The sequence below is a fragment of the Podarcis tiliguerta genome (genome assembly GCF_965153285.1).
Source record: "Podarcis tiliguerta genome assembly, chromosome: 6".
Lineage (NCBI taxonomy): Eukaryota > Metazoa > Chordata > Lepidosauria > Squamata > Lacertidae > Podarcis > Podarcis tiliguerta.
The window spans coordinates 3,417,995-3,436,165 of record NC_139539.1 but is presented as its reverse complement, the minus strand read 5'-3'; the positions used below and the strand labels follow the sequence as shown (position 1 = coordinate 3,436,165).

The following is an 18,171-nucleotide window of genomic DNA, read 5'->3' as shown; positions in this document are numbered from 1 at the left end:
TCGTTTTTCACTCCCTCCCTGAAGCCTGCTCCGGCAGCAAAGTCAAAGGCAAGAGTTTCCTTCTGCCTTCCTGAAAGCTGCCTTCCTGCGCTAGCTTAAACGTTAACTGCAAAGGGTTGCAGCTGATGAGCACAGAGGCACAGCAGACCTCAGCCGTTAGTGCAGCTCCAAAGCAGAATTCTGAGCACAAACTCCCACCACAAACAGACCCACTTATGGAAATGAGTCATGCATGAGACATATCCCCCAAATTGGAAAGCTCAGGCACGCACAAGGCAAATGACTGTGAAGAACCAGGCAGAGGGGGTGATAGCAGGCTGCAATTGTGCCCGGCATGGCAAAGGATCCAACTTAATGTTGAATTTGTATGAACAACCGGTCGGTGGTATTCTCTCTCCTGCCCACCCCAACCCTATTTCCTCCTTTGCAGGAGCTGGGAGAGGCAGGGCAGTCACAGCAGCATCCCCTTCCTCCTTCCCAGAAGGCCAGCTGGGCAACAATAGCCAGGCTATCCCCTACTGGGAGATGTGTCAAAAGGAGCTTGTGCAGTACTCACCCCCTGGAGAGGGAGGACGAGCTCAGTTCTGGGAAGTCTTAGGGGAAGGAGGAACCCAGCCAGCCGCTGTGCAGTGAATGTGGCGGAGGAGGCGGCAGCGGCAGGGATAAGTTCCAGGCACTGGCCAACCCGCCTTGTCATCACCATCGCCCCGCCTCCTAAGGGCTGGCCAAACATTCAAGCCAGCCAGCCCCCATTCCCAGATTGTAGGAGGCCTGAAAACATCAAAGCTCAGCAGATTATGAAATCTCCATTCTGTTAATTGAGCCTTCATTCAGGATTTTTTTTTTGCGCGTGCGTGCGTGGGAGAGGGGATTTTTGTAGTTAAAATCCCAATTTTTCTACCATTCACTCTAGCAGTATGGCACAAGCCTGTGTCTAGCACACATCTAGACTCCTTCCGCGTCCATCACAAGGAGTTTATGGGGTCTGAAAACACCCTCTCCCCAATCTTTTATGTTCTTCTCCCGCAGTGCCATCTGAATAAAGGTTAGTCGGAAGCAAGCCCTTCTGAATCCAGCAGGAATTTGCTTCCTGGTAACCCTGAAAGCGTTTTCTGTAGGGTTGTACCGCATGTGGGGAAGTGTGACAGTGGCTTCTTCAAAGGAGAGGTAACTAAATGCCATTTTCACACAACAGACTGAGGAAGAGAAACCTTCATTCTCACCAGGCTAAAGCAAGATTCCCTAACCTGGTGCGCTCCAGATGTTTTAGACTACAACAACAACTCCTATCAGCCCTTGGTCAACTTCCCCAGCCTCCTGAGTCCTTCCTTCCCAGATCCTTACAGCATACAAGCCACTTCCACTGCTAAGCCCTATGTGGCCTTTACCCTGGATAAAGTGGGTTTTTTTTTATTTTCCTCCCAGCAGCTGTACTCTTTAACATTTCCGTCTCCCTCTCTCCTTTGCTGGGAAAGCTCCACAGGCAGGCTGAAATAAAAGACTCCTGGAGGGCACTCAGTACCTGTGATGCAACCCTGTCAGAGCACTGTAGAGTGGTCCCATGCCTCAAGGGTGTGGAGGCACCTGTGTGCCTGTCTTCCAAGCCTTAGCCAACTGCAAATCATCCTGTCCTCCACAATGAGATCATCGAAAGTTAGAGCTGCTAACTCGCACACACACAGCGAGACTTCTCTTAAGACCACCCTCTATCATTTTCTCGGGACCTTCAGCCAAACACCCCACAGGCTACTGGAATTCAGCAAGATCAGCATCTTTCTTTTCTCTCTCCTCCCCAAACATGCACAGAGCAAAGGCTTTGGCTCTGGACACACTCCCTTGCAGGATGAACTCCCTGTCTGAGAACTGTCCCATCTTGGGGGAAAGGGAAAAGAAAACCAGACTCAAAAGTTAACTGCTGGGCCTTGGGTTCCCCTTGTTCTCTATCAGAGCTCCACATGTGCCAGAATGACTTCTTTTCTGCAGGGGTGTGAGAAGCCAGAACGTGTTTCCCAAAACTCAAATCAAGAGGTCATGGGTATATCACTTTCTCTTTTTCTTCTCTTTTCCCACCTCTCTGCTAGTTTCCATTGTGTGCTGTCTCAAAACTAGATTCAGGGTTATTGTTTGGCCTTGGCAACTCTGGCGCTCATGCTGCTTATCTGCACATGAGATGGGTGGAAAAGTGCTAATTAGAAGCTTCATACTGTACTTTTAACTGAGTTTTGCAAGAAATCTGGACACTGGCTTCTGCACATGCATACCCCACTCTGTGTGAGGCTCAAGAGGGGGATAAGGCTACCAATGGCTACTAGTGAGCTACCTCCAGGATCAGAGACAGCATGGCCCTGAATAGCAGTTGCTGGGGAAGAACAGCGAGAGAGAGAGCCATTGCCCTCATGTCTTGCTTGTGGACTTCCCAGAGACATCTGGTGGGCCTCTGTGAGAACAAGGTGATGCACTAAGTAGGTGTTCAGCCTGATCCTGCAGTCAGGCCCTTCTTATGGTTTTAAGAGCAAAGAATGTTGATAGAGTGAAGGCAGAGTGGATTCATTCAAGAATGATGTATAATTTCTTTCTAATGCCTTTGTCATGGGTTCATCTAGCATCTCTGCTGCATCTAGTGTAAAACATGTGTCCCTCACTAGAATTTCCCTGAAAAAAGGAAGAGCAGTCTCACTGATCAAACTAGGGCCAACTTTCTGATTCTGTGGGTTTTCTTCTCCTTGCTTTCCTTCAGCTCCATCCTGACTCTCCCATCTCCAATCCACAAATCTCCACATTCACCATGTGCTTCTTTTACTGCTCTTTTTAATTTTTTACTTAGAAGAGATGCCACATTTCATCTGTTTTTTTCTGCCCATCCTATGCTTAAATGAATTTCATCTGAAAACACTTTACAGTCATATCTTGGTTCTTGAACGTCTTGGTACTTGGACATTTTGGCTCCTGAACACTGCAAACCTAGAAGTGAGTGTTCCGGTTTGCGAACGTTTTTCAGAAGCCAAACATCCAACGCAGCTTCTGCAGCTTCCAACTGAGTGCAGGAAGCTCCTGCAGCCAATTGGAAGCCGCACCTTGGTTTTCGAACCGTTTCGGGAGTCGAACGGACTCCCTGATCAGATTAAGTTTGACAACCAAGGAATGACTGTATTGATTTGGCATATCAGAGACTTTAAACAATATGAAAAGTCCTGTTGCACTACCAAAGCCAGCTTTCACCAACCTGGTGACCAACATGCCGATGGGAGTTGCAGCCCAAAATATCTGAAAGGCACCAGGTTGGCAAAGGGTGACTTAAAGCATCATCACCCTGTTAGATATGGTGGAGTTAAAAGCCAAGGGGCACAATACCCAAGAAGTGCTCAGATCCCATGTCTGGAGCTGGCAATTCTCTGTTGTCCCAACTATAGGATGGGCAACCCTGCCAATGATGTCTCCAATCCCAAATTCAAGCAGTTTCTCCCTGGAATTTTGGTTGGAGAATTGAAAGCTGGGGAAGGGGCACATGTTAACTCCCTGGCATCTCCTGTAAAATGATCCCAGATCCTAAGGCTGGGAAAGATGTTGAAGAGCCACTGGCACTTGGAGTAGACATTACAGGGCTGTGTAGTTCCACAGCTAGGCTCAATATAAGGAAGCTTCATAGGTGTACAGGTGCAGATCAGGGAACCTATGCCCTTAGCCCAGTGGTGGCCAAACCTGGCCCTCCAGCTGTTTTGGTACTACAACTCCCATCATCCCTAGCTCCCAGTGGCCAGGGATGATGGGAATTGTAGTCCCCAAACAGCTGGAGGGCCAAGTCTGGCCACCACTGCACTAAGAAGACTTCAGCAAACCATCCACACTAATGGCACTATATCAATAGGTCAACAAAATGGGTATAACAGTGACCAACTTTATGGGTTCAAGGTGAAAACCTGCAATAAATGATTATTGCAGGGCACTCTGTAGATTAGAAACGATGTCATCTGGTCCTTTCTCTGTCCTGTTTCTTTCTCTCGCATATCCTTGTCCACCCCTTAGCACTATCCTATCCCTAATCACTCCCCTCTCAAGCCACTTCCTCTTCCCACACTGGCACCCCACTCTGCTCTCCACAGATCACAGCTCCTCACACCTTCTTTTTACACACTGTTCCCCAGACAGAGCTGTCTGTGTATGTTGTTTCCATTCCGATCAGCTTAATCCCTTAACAAAGCAGAGAACCAGAGGGAGAGGAAACTAGATAGCTTCCTAAAGCTGCCTTCTGGGAGAGCTGTCCAAGACCAGCTCCCCGACCACTGCACACCACTGAACCCTACTGCTGCCTCACATTTACTGAGTTCACATGAGTCAGTGTATTGCACTGGCTAGAGCACAGGCAAGCAGCCTGTGGTCCTCAGGCATAATTTCCAACACCCTCTTGCTCAGGTCGGACCTGTGGCCAGAATGATGTGTCGCAACCTGTTCAGCAAGAACGAAAAGGGTAGCGGTCCCACCAGCTATTGGCTTCTGCATGGCCAAAGTCAGATTATTTCTGCAGTGTTTTTCAAACTTGGGTCCCCAGCTGCAGTTGGACTAAAACTCCCATCATCCCTGGGTTCTGCTTGTTAGGAACGGTGAGATTTGTACTCCAACAACAGCTGGGGGACCCAAGTCTGAGAAACACTGCCCGACAAGAATGGAGACCTCGTCATTAAGAAAGGAAGAAAAAAGTCATTTTTCATTTCTTTCTCTCTAAGTTTTATAATTGCTTTCAGTATTGGGAGTATAAATGATGTTAGTTATATTAATTTTGTTGTTTCTTATATTGTGGTTGTTTGCCTTTTCTATTATTTGTTTGTTTGATTGTGTGTTTGCTTATTTGTTTGTTTGTCTGTTTTCCCACAAATGTATTTATTTTAAAGCAATAAAGATATACTTTAAAACCATATATCTTAAAAGGTAAAAAATTAAATAAAAATTAAATAAAAAGAAAAGAAAGAAAAAAGTGAGACCATCAGACGACAATCCTGAGAGACCGGGACTGAAATCCCAGTCATGAAGATCAGTGGGTAGCCGTCGTTTCTCAGCCTAAACGGAGAGCCTCAAGCTCCATAAACAGCAACACCCTAGTGGTTCCGGGCCCTAAGGAAGTTAGATTAGCTTCAACCAGAGCCAGGGCCTTTTCAACATTGGCTCTGGCCTGGTGGAACGCTCTGCCTCATGAGACCAGGGCCCTGAAGGATCTGATTTCTTTCTGCAGTGCCTGTAAGGCAGAGTTGTTCCACCTGGCCTTTGGCTTGGAGCCAATTTTATTTCCTCCCCCTCTTTCTTTTTCCTTTCTCCTCCTGTGATGAGGCTGCATTTTAATATTTTAATGTTTCAATATTTTAATGTTATATTTTAATCTTGTTTTTAAGTTGTATTCATTCAACCTGTTTTTATTATTGCTTGTCAGCTGCCCTGAGCCCAGCCTTGGCTGGGGAGGACAGGGTATAAATAAAAATTATTATTATTATTATTATTGCTGTTGTTGTTGTTGTTTCTTATATTGTGGTTGTTTGTTTGACTTTTCTATTATTTGTTTGTTTGATTGTATGTTTGTCTGTTTTCCCATAAATGTATTTATTTTAAATCAATAAAGATATACTTTAAAACCATATATTTAAAGGTAAAAAAAAAGAAAAATTAAAGAAAGAAAAAAGCTGTCCGATCTTGGGTGAGACCATCAGACGACAATCCTGATGGGGAGCCATCGCTTCTCATCCTAAACGACCTCACAGGGTTGTTGTAAGGTAGTTGGGGTGAATCCTATATGCCCCTTCTCAGCCCTTTGGAGGAAGATGCAAAACTCACAAGGCATAAAAGGTCTCACTTCCCCCTTTTGCAGAGCGCATCGCATCCGCCCTGACCCGTAACCGCATCCACTTCCTTCCCCCGCGCCCCTCCCCCGCTCCCCATTCATCTTTCTCCGATTCAAGTAGGACAAAGCGCAGCCCCGCCCCCGTTCCGGGGCTGAGCCAATCACAAAGAAGGGAGGGCGAAGACGCGCATGCCCGGCACGCACTGCTTCCCCATTGGACGAGCCTCCTGTCACTCCTCTCCCGCTCGCCGCCCTTACCTCAGAAATGCCAAGCAGCCCCGCCCCCTGCCCCGGTTCCCTTTACCGGCCTCCGTCCCCGGTTACCTCAGGGAAGAAGCGGCCGGCAGGAACCGCCGAGAGGAAGGCGCCGCGAGGGCTGGGCCGCTCCGGCGCCGGCGGAGCTTCCCTGCCACCCGACGAGGCGGCGGCTTTTTCGGCGGTTCTGCCTCGCTCCTTGACCGGCCGGGCGAAAAGAACTGGGCATGCGCGAGCAACCGCTACTTACTACTCGGAGCCGCCTTGCGCATGCGCGACTCGAAGCCGCGGCGGAGGGGGAGGAATGGTCTGGAGTGCGCATGCGGAGGAATGTGACGCGAGAGGGGAGGGGAAAGCGCTCTCACAAGGGGTTAATGCGCCTGCGCGAAGAGCGGCGCGCCAGGCAAAGGAAAGGCGTTGGCGCTCTCTCTCGGCCGAAGACCGGCATCGCGTGGGGAAAGAGGTCGGCGGTGCTGATGTTGCAATGACTGCGCTCTGCATGGAGAGACGCGCTTGGCAGAGGGACGTTGCCGTGATTTTCTGCGGGGTTTACAACGAGTAAGATCTAACGTAGATGCCTAGACAGCATCTTAAAAAGCAGAGACATCACCTTGCCGACAAAAGTCCGTATAGTCAAAGCTATGGTTTTCCCAGTAGTGATGTATGGAAGTGAGAGCTGGACCATAAAGAAGGCTGATCGCCGAAGAATGGATGCTTTTGAATTCTGGTGCTGGAGGAGACTCTGGAGAGTCCCATGGACTGCAAGAAGATCCAACCTCTCCATTCTGAAGGAAATCAGCCCTGAGCGCTCACTGGAAGGACAGATCCTGAAGCTGAGGCTCCAAGACTTTGGCCACCTCATGAGAAGAGCAGACTCCCTGGAAAAGACCCTGATGTTGGGAAAGATGGAGGGCACAAGGAGAAGGGGACGACAGAGGATGCGATGGTGGGACAGTGTTCTCGAAGTTACCAGCATGAGTTTGACCAAACTGCGGGAGGCAGTGGAAGACAGGAGTGCCTGGCGTGCTCTGGTCCAGGGGGTCACGAAGAGTTGGACATGACTAAACGACCAAACAACAACAAGATCTTACGTAGTAGCGTAAGAGCCAAAGGCCTATCTAGCCAAGCCTTCCTGTCTCAGAGTGGGCAACCAGATGTCCCAACGAGAAGTTGGGAAGCAGGACTTGAATGCTTCAGTGATTTCCCCGCTTGGGAATCTCAAAACTCACACCATCTTATTTAGCTGTTTGTAAAAAGCAAAACAAAGCGAAAACAAAAAAAAGCTACCACCTAGCTGTAATCAGTAATTTTAAAAAAATTAAGGCAGCTCTGCTAGAATAGAAGAAAACAAGCAGAAGGTTTTCTCACCAGCAAAAGCAACAGAAATACTGATGTTGAAGATGCAGTTGTAGGAGAATATATTAACATGCAGCCCAATCTCTTTGCAGTTTGTTCAGCAGTCACACTCTTTGAATTACTTGGGACTTACTCCTAAGTAACTGCATAGGTTTGCATCCATCTATCTCAAATCATAAGCTCACTGATTTGGAGTTCAATCCTAATATACAGACCTGGAGACAGGAGAGGCCCTCTACTGATGGAGAGAAAATCTGTGCGTGTAAATCTTCAACCTTCTGTGTTTTCACAAGCAACAGGCCCTCAAAAGGCCTGCTTCAGAGCAGGTCACAGGTAGCTTTGGAATCTTTGGATCCAAGGCCCCTTTATTCACCTGAGTGGTTCCAGGATTGGGTCCGTCAAATGTGCCAGCCTTGAGATAGAATAGCTCCAGGACATTTGGCCCAGCAGTTGGTCTGCATAGAGGTTTCTGATTCTGTGGATCGTTCAGAAGTAAGTCTCACTGGCCACCCAGATTCTGTATGAAGAAGAGCTTCTGATATCTCTGATGGTAGAGAGTATAGCCTCGGGGGGGGGGGGAATATTCTGCACAATTTCAAAGATTTTGAAAGCCCCCCATTTCAATGCCATTTGAATAAGCACTCTGCTACAGGGTGGCGCTGTGGGTTAAACCACAGAGCCTAGGACTTGCCGATCAGAAGGTCGGTGGTTCGAATCCCCGCGACGGGGTGAGCTCCCGTTGCTCGGTCCCTGCTCCTGCCAACCTAGCAGTTTGAAAGCACGTCAAAGTGCAAGTAGATAAATAGGTACCGCTCTGGCAGGAAGGTAAACGGCATTTCCGAAGCGGCTTAGTCATGCTGGCCACATGACCCGGAAGCTGTATGCCAACTCACTTGGCCAATAAAGCGAGATGAGTGCCGCAACCCCAGCGTCGGCCACAACTGGACCTAATGGTCAGGGCTCCCTTTACCTTTACCTTTACCTACCAGGTATCTTTAGGTGTTTTTGTAGATAACAAGTGAGCTAGTTTGTGAAAAGAGGAAAATGCTGATCCTGACTTCTCTCTTTGCTTTTTTTGTCAGGATCCAATCTGGCACCAAGTCACACTCTTTTCAATGTTACACAAGCACAACGCTTCCTCCCCGCCTTATTTCCTGCTCCTTTTTTAAAAACAGATTTTTAATTAAATTTTCACATTTTTTCACATTTTATCTCCAACCAATTCAACCATTAAAATATTAGGTTCACTGAAACTTCGGACTTCCTTCCCTCCCTCCCATAGGTTCTTAAATTAAAATTTTAAGTTTTCTGCATCTTTTACTTTATCCAACTATTGATTATCATAATTAATTTCACATTACAAATGTCATTACAACACTACCAATGATTTTAACTGTTTGCAGTGGTTTTTTTAAGTAAATACAAATTTACTCCAATGTGAAACCTCCCAATCTCTAACAAATACTTGATCTTGGTTTCTGATCTTCCCCGTCAGTTTCGCCATTTCTGCATATTCCATCAATTTCACCTGCCATTCTTCCTTTGTGCTCATGTCCTGTTCCTTTCTAGTCTTGGCTACTATAATCTTCTCTTCTGTGACCTCACATTATCTCATTTTTGACACCTTGGATTTATCCAGCACTCTCTGCCCCACATCACTCACCTCTCTTGTTGCTGTTACTCTGGTTAGAAGGTGGTCCTCCTTAAATAGAATCATAGAACTGTAGAGTTGGAAGGGACCCTGAGGATCATCTAGTCCAACCCCTTGCAATGCAGGAATATGCAGCTGGTCCATACAAGGATAGAACGTGCAACCTTGGCGTTTTCAGCACCATGGTCTAACCAACTGAGCTATCAGGTACCATCTCTGGTTTCTTTCCCACAAGCTCCTCATCAATCCGTGGCCCCTGCTTTACAAAACTGAGCTTGGGCCAAGGAAACCTGTTTGGAAATGTCATAAGAAGACGACTGCGCCCTTTCCCTTATGGGATATCTAAGAGCCCGTATAGAGTCCTTATGTAGGTTCTCAATCCATAGGAGAAAATAACAGAGGCCAACCAGAGAATTTTGAAAAGCAAAGTAGCTCATAAGCCTGATCTTTATTGAACTGTTGCAACAGGGTCCCCCACGCACGGAGGGAGGGAGGAGAGGAACCCAGAACATTGGTGTGCAAGCTCTTATATAGACCTTTGAAACCCTGTAGCTCAAGACCACCCCCCAAAACATCATACATACATCACAGAAAGAGGTGGTCCCCAGCAGAAATTTGAGTGTGTTGCTTCTCTCCTGTCTGCCAGGATACCTGATAATGCCTCATCTGAGTGCCTTTTCTGGGTAGCCTGGCCATTCCTTGGAGATGGTAAATACTTAGTTCCTGAACCTCTTACGCATATTGAGAGTGTGCCCAGCTTAACAGACACTTGTCAGGCTGTATTTGAAAAGGGAGGTGTAAGCAGCCCCTAAAGTCCAAAGAAAATTGGAAAGCTTTCCCCATTTCCTTCCTCCTTGCAGAGAAAATATTTGAGGTCAATTTGGGAGAGTCAAAATGGCTTCAGGATTGCTCTCCTGTACTATTTCAGATGTGTGGTTTATATATTTATGTACCGTATTTTTCGCCCTATAGGACGCACCGTCCCATAAGGCGCACCTAGTTTTTTGGGGGGGAAATAAAGGGGGGGGAATTATTTCACCCCCAGGCGCGGGGTTGGGGCGGGGGAAGCCCGAGCTTCCCCCGCCCCCAAGCAGGCAGCTCTCTGCAAGCCGTGGGAGCCCAGCGCTGGCTCCCGCTGCTTGCTGAGAGGCCCGCGAAGCCTGGACGCGCTGAGCTCAGCGCGCGCAGGCTTCAGCATGCAGGCAACTCTCCACAAGCAGCGGGAGCCCCTTCATTTTTGGAGGGGAAAAAGTGCGTCCTATAGGGCGAAAAATACGGTATGTGTTTGCCTTGTACATTTATTAACATTTATTATATATATATATAAGACCTTATAATTCCTATAACAAAAACAACTAGCCTCTACCATGTGGAATGAGATTATCTTGATCAAGTGCAAACACCACACAATGATGGGAGGTTTCACATTTTCATTTCCTACAATGTTTGCACAGCTAGGCTGCCCTTCACTAATGGAGGCAATAAAGTCTGTCTTTGATAAACACAGATAAACATGTTTCTCTGTTCCACAGCCAGCCAGCCAGGATACAACTGTTGATAAGAGTCAGTTGGGGTGAGGGCTTGCCTTTCCCATGCAGGAAGATGAGAGGAACACCTCTGTAACTGCACAAATTCTTCACACATGCCTTGGGCCTCTTTGGTACAACAAAATGTCTTCATCACGTTAAGAAGTCTGGACTGTTTGCATCTCTTCACACTTCAGTCTTACTGGCCAGCTGTCCAGCCCTCTTTAGCCTTTGATGACCTTGGAAAACAGTCCCTCTTAGCCTCATCCACTAAGGGCTGCCTGTAATAAAAAACCATCCACACGCCACACATCCTTGAAGTTTGCTAAATTGAGCTCTAATTATTACTTTTAACACACGAGAAACGACAGAAATGTTTGGCTACCTTCTTTTATCTATTATATAAAATAGATTCTATAAAATGCCTTCTTACGTTATGGCTTCATATGTTCAGGCTCAGGAAATGTCTTTCTAATAACATATCCTGTACCTGAAGGAGACCATACAAGGTTACAGTATATGATAAAATTGTTGGTTGCCACAGAATAGTCTTAAGTGGACATGCCAGGACATTTGTGCTTTGATGGTGTTCCAAAGATGTTGATACGTTGCATTTAGCTAGATGTAACATTGAATCATCTTGTTGTCGTTTAGTCGTGTCCGACTCTTCGTGACCCCCTGGACCAGAGCACGCCAGGCACTCCTGTCTTCCACTGTCTCCCGCAGTTTGGTCAAACTCATGCTGGTAGCTTCAAAAACACTGTCCTGTTAGGATATTTCCGTTCCACCTTAAGAAGGGAGCAGGTTGTTGTGTCACAGCCTGCGTATTTCCTGTTCACAGGAAGTTTATGTTTTGTACATTGCTTTCGTTTCTCTCTGCGCCAGAACATCGAAGCAGGCAGTCATGTTTTCTCTTTGTTCTGACCAACGCTGAATAAAGTTGTAAATAATGCTCTCCTAAGTGCATCTTTCGCTGTGCGAACTCTGCTGATAGAGCGTGCACGAGCTCTGGAATGTGGCATGTTATTTCTGAGACTCGTGTCGCTAATTGACTGAAACTGTATCTACGGGAGATCGATGGATCGTCCGGAATCGACGTGGGGTCATGATGGCCTTTGTCTCCCTGGCAGTATCCCAACATGTCCAACCATCTCGTCCTCCATCGTCCCCTTCTCCTTCTGCCCTCCATCTTTCCCAACATCAGGGTCTTTTCCAGGGAGTCTTCTCTTCTCATGAGGTGGCCAAAGTCTTGGAGCCTCAGCTTCAGGATCTGTCCTTCCAGTGAGCACTCAGGGCTGATTTCCTTCAGGATGGATCAGTCTGATCTTCTTGCAGTCCATGGGACTCTTAAGAGTCTCCCCTCCAGCACCACAATTCAAAAGCATCAATACTTTGGCGATCAGCCTTTTTAATGGTCCAGCTCTCACTTCCATACATCACTACTGGGAAAACCAGAGCTTTAACTATACGGATTTTTGTTGGAAAGGTGATGTCTCTGCTTTTTAAGATGCTGAATCACCTTAAGGTTGCCAAATACCAATGCTAGGCCCGGTGCTTCTGTCAACAGTGTTACCAGAGAACGAACTGGCCACTGTATGCCCCACCCCGCAACCTCTGTCAAAGGATTGCAAAACCCTGGCTGGTGAGGGACCATGATGGTACTGTTATTATTTATTCAATCTCTGTAGCATGTGCAATAGGATGGTTCATCTGGGCAGGAAAAAGGACAGTGGGATCAGGAGAATACGTGTTGCTCCTGGCAACCATTACGAAACAGGGCTGGAATGTGGGCTGGAGATGAGCGGGTAAGTTATGGAGAAGGAAGAGTGCAAAAACTGGGAGATGAGAGCAGCTTAAGGCAATTTAAATGCTCCCAGGCACTTAACCTGAGAGCACCAGATAATTCATCTTTCTTCTTATTTTCTTAGTAGAGTTAATAAATTAAAAGACACCTGCTTCTTGGGAGAAAAGCGATGACAAACCTAGACAGATATTAAAAAGCAGAGACATCACCTTGCTGACAAAAGTCCGTATACAGTAGTACCTCAGGTTAAGTACTTAATTCATTCTGGGGGTCTGTTCTTAACCTGAAACTGTTCTTAACCTGAAGCACCACTTTAGCTAATGGGGTCTCCCGCTGCTGCCGCGCCGCCGGAGCACGAGTTCTGTTCTCATCCTGAGGCAACATTCTTAACCTGAAGCACTATTTCTGGGTTAGCGGAGTCTGTAACCTGAAGCGTATGTAACCTGAGGTACCACTGTAGTTAAAGCTATGGTTTTCCCAGTAGTGAGGTATGGGAGTGAGAGCTGGACCATAAAGAAGGCTGATCGCCGAAGAATGGGTGCTTTTGAATTCTGGTGCTGGAGGAGACTCTTGAGAGTCCCATGGACTGCAAGAAGATCAAACCTCTCCATTCTGAAGGAAATCAGCCCTGAGTGATCACTGGAAGGACAGATCCTGAAGCTGAGGCTCCAGTACTTTGGCCACCTCATGAGAAGAGAAGACTCCCTGGAAAAGACCCTGATGTTGGGAAAGATGGAGGGCACAAGGAGAAGGGGACGACAGAGGACGAGATGGTTGGACAGTGTTCTCAAAGAGACTAGCATGAGTTTGACCCAACTGCAGGAAGACAAGAGGGCCTGGCGTGCTCTGGTCCAGGGGGTCACGAAGAGTCGGACACGACTAAACAACAACAAAGTGAAGAATGGAGCCTGCATGTTAAGAGGCAGTCTACCTGCATCTGCCATGTGCTTGGGGGCCAAAGAGCAAGCTTTCTTTCTGGGCATCTGATTGGCTACTGCAAGGAAACAGGATGCAACTGCCAATTTTGGGGGCTGGCTGGGGGTCAAACACATCTGGGGGGCACCCCAATCCTTCAGGCCTCTTTTTGAAATTCTTGAGGACTAGCCCCCTCCATCTAATTCACCCTCAGGACCAACCACTTAAAACTAACGGAGGCGCGTTTTCATTTTTTTTCTTCCCCCCCCCCGCGCTGCCCTTGCTGGGACTCGTAGTTCATTCGGCGCGCTCCTCCTCGGCTTGCCTTTAATCCATGCCCCCCCTCTTCTCGGACTACGTTTCCCAGGAGGCTGCGCGGCCTGGAGCCGCGAAGGAAGATGGGGCGAGCGTGCCCTCGAGGAGGCCGGCGAGAGGGGCGGGGCACCCGCTTCCCAACGCGATCCGGGACGTTGTTTTTTTTTTCCCTTCTCCCCGCCCTCCCGCCCGTCAGTTCCACCCTCTGCCCCAATCAGCGCGCCATGGGGACCTTGGGACGGGCGACGATTGGCCAGTTCGGAAGGGAGGCCGAAGTTTGAAATATTTAAACGGCGGCAACGGCGGAGGGAGCTGAGGCGGCGGCGAGACGAGGCCCCGGTGGCTCCGAGGTACGGGGGGGGGGGCGGCGAGAACCGGGAGTGGCGAGAGGAAAGAGACAAAAGATTCGGGAGGGCGACTGCTTTCCCTGCGGTCCGCGACAGGAGGGGGTGGGCATCCCACTCACCTGAGGTAAAAACCGCAGGTAGTTCCGCGGGTTCTGAAGGTGCGGGGTCCGAATTTCAGGATCCTGAGGAGAAGCCCAACCCCATCCCCTCCGTTAGTTTCCTGGGTCTGTCGGTTTGGTTCTCCCCCCCCCCCCGCCTTTGTTTCCCGCCCTTCCCCCTGCCTAAGGGCCCAAGGGCGGGTCGAGGCCCTCGAAGCAGCCGGGCGGCCCTAGGAAGAATTGGCCTCGGCGGGTCTCCCCCCGCTGGGCTTCCCGGTGGAAGAGGGCGCCACGTCCGAAGCCCCGGAGAGCCGCTTCCAGTCGGGGGAGGTCCGTTCGAGCTCGCGAGTCTGAGTCCCCCTTGGGCAGCTTCCTATTGTGGGGATTCTGGGGGTGGAAATGGGCCCTATAGCCTGGGGAGTGGCTCAGGGCCTCCTCCCTCCCTCAACCGCCAAAGACAATATTATTATAATTATTTATTTATTTATACATGCATGTATACATACATGCATACCCCACCCATCTGGCTGGGTTTCCCCAACTCTGGGGTCTTCCAACAAAAGATTTAAAAAGATTTAAAATACATTAAAAAGACAAGAGGCCAAAGGGTGGCTTGTTTTGTTTTGTTTTTAAATAATTTTTATTAAATAGTTTCTTTTAGGTTACAAAAATATGGGCATTCTCTCCCTTTTCAGGTTGTAGAGCCTATTCTACAGATCAGTTGTATTTGATGAGAGACATTATGTAAGGCTGCCATATTTCAAAAACTGAAAATCCAGACGCAAAAGTTCAGCTTTTAAAAATATATACAAAGTTGCTCAGCTTTTTTGGCAAAATCGCAAAAAGCAACAACAAAACGGTTTTTGAGCTATTTTTGAGGGAAAGAGGCAAAAGTGACACTGCCAATGCAGATTGCCATATGTCACGATTTCCCCAGATGTTTTGCCGTTTTCCACCCAGACGCAGCTTCCAACTGTAGTATTCTGTGTATGTCTGAAATTCTGGATGTATGGCAACCACCGTTGTATACAGTATAAGGTTGGGGGACGGAAGAGAAAAAGGGGTGGTAAACAAGAGGCCAGAGTTGAGTGATGTGAGTTACATGCTGGATGCAAAAGCTTAAGGCTGGAAAGTCGGGGAGAGAGACGGACAGACAGGCTTGATTTCCTTTTAGGCTCGGGTTGTATATATGTGTAAATAAACCATGTACCATAAAGGCAGCACCATCTCTGCTGTACAGGCAGCAACCATTTCTCGTGAAAGCTCTGTTCCCAGCCCCCACATGCGTCAGCCCCCACATAAGCATGCCCTGTTCTGCCCCCCCTTATGCCCTCTTCCAGGTCTAAAAGGACCTGGATGTCTGTGATTGCATGTCAATTGAATTCACCTAAAATATTCACCTGTATCTCGTTCCAAAAAGAAACACAAACCTTGAGTTAGTGCCAGTAACCCTTGCAATCTCACACCGCTTGGAGATTGGGGGTGGGATACAACACTATGTTCCACCCATCCTTCATCATGTGGTCCAAGTATTATTTACATACAGCTCAGTATAAGTAGCTGTTAAACAGGATGCATATTCTGATCTCATCTTTATGTCTTGATCTGGTGGTGTCATGTATGACCCATACATAGGGGCCAACACAAAGAAGGCCCCCTCACACACTCCTGCTCATAGAGCTTCATTAAGGCAGCAAAGCTTCCAGCAGGACCTCTCCTCCAGATCATAACATCTAGACAGGTTTATATGGGTTCCTCTCTCTCTTTTAACCCACTCACCCAGCAGGATGGGAAAAAGTGATGGCTGCAAAGCCAAGTGTTGAGACAAGTGGCGTTCTGGGCTTCTTAGAGGAATCTGGTTGACTGAAACGGATACTAGTGATTTTGACACTAGATAGATGACCCTTTCATCTGCTAGCAGAGCTGTTCTTGCATTCAGAAGGCAAGTTTGCTTTAGATGAGGTGAGGTATTCTGCAAGTTCTTTATTTCCAATGGTTCTGATAGAGACAGTGATGGTTTAGTTGCTTTCTGTTTGAGAGAAACACCAGGCAGATAAATGGATGATTAATTAAGTTCCCTGTACAACAGCGCCAAAGCAGTGAGTAGATACAAATTTTTGGAATGCCACCACTGCTCTGGTGCATGATGCATATTAACAGAACATTCAAGGCCGATTGCCAGGAGGTTTTAGAATACTTACAATTCTTGCTCTTTCCAGTGTACTTTTTTGCTCTGTTGCAGAGTAAGGCCTGTGTACTTGCTCTGTGTTACACTCTCCTGGTTTTGTGTTGTGGTGATATAATTTAGGTATTATAGCCTGCCCTAACTGTTAGCTTTTAGAGTAGAGAACAAGTTAAAAATGGAGAGCTTTTTGATCACTAAATAATATGCATCCAATTAAAAACTTGGTTCTAGCCATTTCACATAATGGGAAGAAAATAAGAGCACACAACTGGAAGGAATGCTAGGTCTCAAAATAACCAGCCCAATTTCCAGCTCCAGGGTGTTGGTTAGGAGGGATTTCATTGTTCTAGCGATTCCCCCCGCCCCATGCCTTCCTTTCTCAGGCACTATGACAAATCTAAACTTAGGGCACCTAGGCAAAAGCTGGCCTGGCATTAAGCAGGAGATTTTGGGTGTCTTAAGAGGCTTTCTGGTTCCCCTTTGCACCAAGTCTAACACATCAGCCCCAAATCCCCTGCTGTCCCTTTAACACCTATTTTTAACTTGTCCCATCTTGATGTCTCCTAGAGCTTGTGGGGCCTGAATTACAGGGCATACGATGTCAGGGGCATTTATTTTTGGGTTGCTGGGAAGGGAGACACGGATCTCTAGCTGGGGTGGAGGGGCATAAGAAGTCTGGGAAATACTGGCACAGCTTTTATCTCTCTCACTTGACTCTCCCTGTTCCACAAATGAGTCTGTTGCAACATCAAGCATGATGGATAAGCAGAATTAGCATGGGGATAACATTGCAGATCCACCAAGACTTCCTGGCTGGCACATTACGGTTTGCATCTTGGCCTTAAAGTGCAGGGCCTCCCACATGTTTGTTAGGCCCCAGAGCTCTGTACCAGGGGCTGAGTCAGGTTGTGACCTTGCAGAGCACCCAGAAACAGTTGGAACAGCTCTGACACTGGTACCAGCAGGGTACATGGTCTGCATCCGTAAATTCCACCAGAAATGGTGAAGGATAGTTGGGAAAAAATGCTTGTGGGGGAAGAGAATAACAAGTTTTTTTCTTTACAACATAGAAACATTAGAAATGGGCTCATTCTGAGAGAAGATGCTAATTGCATCATAGAATAATAAAATTGGGTTGTTTACTTTGAGCTGCTGCTTGACACATTTCCTGCTTCCACATTAGAATGTTGATTTTTCATCTTGTTCCTGATATATATACAGTCACCTTTCTTTGTTATCATGGGGTCATTGGCTTCTATTTTCAACTTATTTTTTGCTAGCTGAAGGCAGATATTGGGGGGTGGGGTGGGAGAAAAAGATAATGAGGGCTCAGCATTGCAGTTTCCATTTATGGGCAGATTTGAAGTGACCTGAATAGAAACTGCAGAACCTGTGCCCTATTAATATAACAAACATTACCATTCCATGTGCTGAGATTCCTAATGCATTTTGTGTGTTTGACATATAAGGTCCAGTTTAAATGGGCAGTGCATAGAAGTTAAACTCCAAAAACCTTTTGTTTCTCCTCCCCCTGCCCCCAAATTGTCATTCTCCTAAGTGCTGAACAGAATTTCTGTGTGTCTTGCATGTGTGGAGTTGAAAGCATAAAAACAAAAATGCATTTACAAATGACATACTTACTAGTAAAGACATTACCCGCCCCTCCTGGGTACCCGGGAATTAGCTTTCTAACATGAGGATTGTGCTGTAAGGAAATAGGTACCTATGGCATGAGCACCCTTACTTACATGAGTGTGCTGGTCCCGGGGGTAAGGTACCTTGGGTGTAGCAAAGTCCACACGAAGAGGGGCAAGGTCCGAGGCAGAGTGCCGGGCGGTGAACAGGAACGCTGGAACAGGAGGCTGTGCAGGGAACAGGAACACCGGATGGTCGGG

The 18,171-nt window shown here is 47.4% G+C and overlaps 2 protein-coding genes and 1 long non-coding RNA gene across 8 annotated transcripts in view; 1 reads left to right on the top strand and 2 right to left on the bottom strand.

Moving 5' to 3' along the window:
• BCL2L1 (BCL2 like 1) overlaps window positions 1–6,346 on the bottom strand; it is a 49,372-nt gene extending 43,026 nt beyond the window's left edge. The window contains exon 1 of one of the 2 annotated variants that reach the window (XM_083447678.1): window positions 6,149–6,346. The gene's annotated coding sequence lies outside the window, so the exon portion shown is untranslated. Of the gene's footprint in view, window positions 1–556; window positions 709–6,148 lie in introns of those variants that run through there. The other variant, XM_083447677.1, reaches the window with a different exon arrangement.
• A 4,155-nt stretch (window positions 6,347–10,501) lies between these two features.
• LOC310680782 lies at window positions 10,502–14,186 on the bottom strand. Of its 2 annotated transcripts, none has more exons than XR_014512940.1 (2): window positions 14,113–14,186; window positions 10,502–10,893 (listed from the first exon to the last, which is right to left on the bottom strand). It is a non-coding gene; the product is annotated as an uncharacterized lncRNA (long non-coding RNA). The 2 variants fall into 2 exon arrangements; XR_014512941.1 differs by lacking the exon at window positions 14,113–14,186 and adding an exon at window positions 13,348–13,653.
• The window catches only part of TPX2 (TPX2 microtubule nucleation factor), a 36,187-nt gene continuing 31,850 nt past the window's right edge, over window positions 13,835–18,171 (top strand). For 2 of the 4 annotated variants that reach the window (XM_083447375.1, XM_083447380.1), the window contains exon 1: window positions 13,835–13,996. The gene's annotated coding sequence lies outside the window, so the exon portion shown is untranslated. Of the gene's footprint in view, window positions 14,118–18,171 lie in introns of all 4 variants that reach the window. The other 2 variants (XM_083447374.1, XM_083447376.1) reach the window with 2 other exon arrangements.